Source organism: Benincasa hispida, chromosome 2 (genome assembly GCF_027475165.1).
Source record: "Benincasa hispida cultivar pf3 chromosome 2, pf3_genome.v1.1, whole genome shotgun sequence".
Classification (NCBI taxonomy): domain Eukaryota; kingdom Viridiplantae; phylum Streptophyta; class Magnoliopsida; order Cucurbitales; family Cucurbitaceae; genus Benincasa; species Benincasa hispida.
Window position 1 is genome coordinate 63389565 of NC_143479.1, and position 4810 is coordinate 63394374.

The following is a 4810-nucleotide window of genomic DNA, read 5'->3' on the forward strand; positions in this document are numbered from 1 at the left end:
ACCGACATTCAACACCATCATCAATGTTCAAAAGAAAGAAATAAACTCAAATAATTAAATAATTCCTTATGGCGTAGGTTACATTGTAGTATAATTTAGCCTTTATTAAATAATTAAAAATATTAAATGAAATAGACATTTTATATACAGAACCTTGAAGGTTCTAAAACTATGACCTGAAATCAAGTTCTAGACACCTAATAACTCCAATATATCCTACAACCCAGAATTTTCAATCAAACTACAATTAAAATCTTTGTTTCAATATAACTTTTTTGGTGTAAGCTTTGATTTCATCAGGTACACAACTTGACATGAGACATCAGAGACAGTGAAAGAGACTCAAAATTATGTTTAACAATCAAGTCCAACACAACCAAAAAAATCAAAAGTAAAATTCTTTCTACATTAATCTTTCAATATCAGTAAATTTGAGGCAAGTCACACAACATTGAAACAAATAGTTGACTACAAACTTGAAGTTTAAAACTTGACGAATATAAGGAATGAAGCAAAATTACTCCAATAGTATTTCCTCACCTTTACAAACAAGAGAAGGTGAAGCTGAAGCTGATTCCGATGGAATTCAAGGCAAATATTAAATAAGTATTTGCTTCATGCCATTCAATCAAAATTAAGAAACTGCAATTAGAAAGTGGAGACTTGGGGGGTTCAGGAAAATGGGTTGAGTAATAACAGACATAGTTTTTCAGTATTACATTGCAGGTGCTCTAACTTAACAAAGGTTAAAAAATGAAAATCTGAGTAAGTTTACAAAAAAGATGGTTGGTAAAAGAGCTCAACCAAGATAAGAGATGTTTTAGAAAGAAAGGGTTTGATCAAAAGGAACACATGGTCTTGGATTCAAGTCCTGGAATTTTTCTGCATTTGCCTTGTCAAATTTCTTAGAGGACCAAAATTGTTCTTCTTTACAACCTGCTTACTACAGTTACAGCTTCCAGTATTCAATTTTATATCACAATTCAGACACATACCTTTGCATCCTGGATCACATATCACATTCATAGTAATTTCCAGATATAAGATGTCTCTGATGTTCTTCAATATATATATTTCTTTCTCTACGAGAGGAAAATAGAGTTGATCATCCAAATCAACTAACTCTTCATCATCTTCATCACTATTTCCACCATGTCTTGAACATATCCTACCCGCTAATGATTCCCATATTTATGACATGAGGTTCTTCGATTGGTTCTTCACTTAGTATAATGGAGAATTTGAGAAAATACATTCAGGATCAGGTGCACAACACCTGCAACACAAAGTGATTAGCATATTACAAACCTCATTGATAATAGCATAAATGGTACAGAACAAATTTATGAGCATACAGTCATCATTTTTACCAGATGTGCTTTTTTGTTCATTTTTCCCATGATAAACTACATGAACATGCTAAACAAAGAAGTAGATTGATGTGGAGGTGTAAGAGGAGAAAACAGAGAGCAAATACTTCATCCCAGTTGATGGTAGAACAACCAAAACCAGGCTTGTTTGTAATTGACAAGTCAGAACTGTTGAAATCGATTAGAAGGCAATCTAACGCGGACATTCAGTAGATTGAGTAGTAGTATGGTTACTTTTTTTTTTTTTTTTGTAGGTTAAATTGTAGGAAAAACACCCTTAAACCTTGTCTTTGTTTCAAAAATACCTTAATTCATTTAAAAGTTGCACTATTAACATTGACCTTTTCCAAAGTTTCAAAACTACTATTGTAATAGAAATCTTATAAAATTTTGGACAAAAGTTGGGACCTGAAACGAAGTGACCTAGGTCTCAAACTTCTGTGTGAAATTTTAAAAGATTTCTCTTGTAAAGATGGTTTTGAAATGTTGATGAAAGGTGTAGCATAATATTGTAACTTCTGAAAGAATAAGGATTTTTCTTAAACAAATGGCAAATTTCAAGGGTATTTTTTGTAATGTAGTCTTTTTTTTAGCATAAATTGTCAAGGAAAAAAGATGTGCATAATGATATATCTTGTTTTTGGCATATACAGAAAAAAATGCTTAGTAACCATCCAACCAACAATCTGCTATGGAAGGAAGGGTTCAGCAAGTGAGTAGTAAACCCATGTAAAACATAGAATAGAAGAAACTTCCCTATTCACTAAAATTCTTGTTGAGAGAACAAAAATGATTAGCATTTCAGTGTATAGTATATAGTATGTTCTAGTTGACTGGAAGCAAACAAATATAAATGTTGTCTAGGGAGCTAATTTGTAATTAAAATACCTATAACAATTGAGAGTGATGACAGTTTTAACTATCCCGTCAAGCCTCAACTTTTTTCCTTTCCTTGCAACGTCAACAGATATTTGAACAGGCGTTCCAAAGGGATAATCTTTCACAGCCTTCGTTACGCGTAACCCATCTTCGATGCTCTAGATTTCGACACATCAGTCGAAAGCTTCTCTAATCCAAGCCTCTCTGAGAAACTGATGAATTCCTCTTGTGAACAACTGCTCCTTCCCAAGGTGAGCCCATCTCCTCAATATCCCCTTCTTGATTCTCCCAATCCGTAATTATTGAATTGTCTTAAAAAAAAGGATCGATAAGTAGGTTTCACACACTTAATGGAAGTTGATTTCAGCTTAATACATGGATCACCCAAGCTTGGCTGAATATTTCTCATAAATTTCCATGGAACTCGGAAATGCGAATCGAAAGAAACATTCCCTTTTGATTTCAAGTAGAAAACCTTAATAAATTCGTTGGAATGAGAAGATGAAACTACGGATGATGTGGGGAATGTGGCTGACATCTTAAATGCTGCACATAGAGATTGGATAAGGGAATTTCCGTAGATACAAATAACAGTCTCAGCAAATTATATAAACTAATCAGCTAGTGAAGTCGAGCGAAAACAATCCCATCCTACAAAAACATCACAGAAACTAGGTCAGATTAAAGTACAAACAAGTTAATTGGAGAGCGAGAAAGTGAGAAAGTGAGAGGTCAGATTAAAGTACGAACAAGTTAATTGAAGTTGAGACAGAGAACCAACGCGTTGGAGCTGACTCGAATGAATGGAGATGAATGCATTTGGTCAATCCGCTTCCGCTCAAAGTTCTCTTCACAAGAGTTCCTTCACAGGAAGCATATGAGTGCTAGACAAGGGCAAACGAAAAGGCTAGAAGCATGAGTCCATGCTCACAGCCTGTGAGATCATGGAGTCCCTGAGGGGAATGTTCGAACAACCGTCTGTATAGCTCAGACGCTCTTAAGTACATCTTCAATGCCCATATGCAAGAGGAAGCATCTGTTCGAGAACACATTCTATTTGAATTTTTACCTGAAAGTTTCTTGCACTTTCGTAGCAATGTTATTCTGAACAGGATTGACTACAACCTGATTACCCTGCTCAACGAGCTACAAACATTCTAGTACTTGTTGAAAAGTAAGGAGAAGAAGGGTGAAGCAAATGTTGTTTCATCTTCTAGAAAGTTCCACAAAGCTTCGACCTCTAGATCTAAGTCTGTACCTTCTTCCTCCAACGCCAAAAAAGTGGAAGAAGAAAAAGGGTGGAAAGGGGAAGGTTGCTACTAACCCAGGAGTTGCTGCACCAAGGGGTAGACAACTTGTCAGGGTTGATAAAGGAAAGTGTTTCCATTGCAACCAAGATGGGCACTGGAAGAGAAACTGCCCCAGATATTTGGCAAAAAAGAAGAAGGTCAAATAAGGTAAATATGATTTAACTTGTCTTGTAAACTTGTTTAGTGGAGAATGATGATTCTGCCAGGATTATTGACTCTGGGGCCACTAACCATGTTTGTTCTTCATTTCAGGGAATTAGTTCCTGACGGCAACTTGATACTAGTGAGATAACGATGCAAGCTGGAACCGGACGACTGTGGCAATGAGAGGTCTCCGATTGACTTTACAAAACAGATTTCTCATTTTGAATGATGTATTTGTAGTTCCTGATTTAAAAGGGAACTTAGTTTTTGTAAAGTGCTTGTTAGAACAAGATTATCATTTAAACTTTTCTTTTAACCAAGTGTTTATTACAAAGAAAGGTGTTGATATATGTTCTGCAAAACTGGAAAATAATTTATATGTGCTAAGACCGTTAACAAAAAATACCCTCCATAACATAGAGATGTTTAGAACTGTTGTAATTCAACATAAAAAAACTTAGAATTTCTCCTAAGGAAAATGCCTAACTTTGGCACCTAAGACTAGGACACATTAATCTCAATAGGATTGAGAAATTGGTGAAGAATGGACTTCTAAACGAGTTAGAAAAAGATTTTTTTACCTGTATGTGAGTCATGTCTTGAAGGCAAGATGATTAAGAGACCTTTTACTGGAAAAGGTTATAGGGCTAAAGAACCTCTAGAGCTAGTATATTCAAACCTCTGTGGTCTGATGAATGTAAAAGCTAGGGGAGGTTAAGAATATTTCATTATTTTTATTGATGATTATTCAAGATATGGGTATGTTTATTTAATGTAACATAAGTCTAAATCTTTTGAACTGTTCAAAGAATTCAAGGCTGAAGTTGAAAATGTCTTAAATAGAACGATTAAAACATTTTGATCTGATCGAGGTGGAGAGTTTATGGATTTAACATTCCAGAACTATATAATAGATCATGGAGTTGTATCCCAACTCTCAGCACCTGGTACATCTTAGTAAAATGGTGTATCAGAAAGAAGAAATCGAACCCTGATGGGCATGGTTGGTCTATGATGAGTTACATTTCCTTACCTTACTCGTTTTGGGGTTATGCAGTGGAAACTACAACGTACATCCTGAGTTGCGTTCCATCCAAGGATGTTGCC

The 4810-nt window shown here is 35.2% G+C and overlaps 1 pseudogene across 1 annotated transcript; it reads right to left on the reverse strand.

The window, feature by feature from the left end:
• Positions 1–598: 598 nt before the first annotated feature.
• LOC120071538 (large ribosomal RNA subunit accumulation protein YCED homolog 1, chloroplastic-like) lies at positions 599–3301 on the reverse strand (annotated as a pseudogene). The gene is made up of 4 exons (XR_016527820.1): positions 3181–3301; positions 2625–2795; positions 2259–2560; positions 599–1276 (listed from the first exon to the last, which is right to left on the reverse strand). The product of XR_016527820.1 is annotated as a large ribosomal RNA subunit accumulation protein YCED homolog 1, chloroplastic-like (transcript).
• Between the last annotated feature and the right edge of the window lie 1509 nt (positions 3302–4810).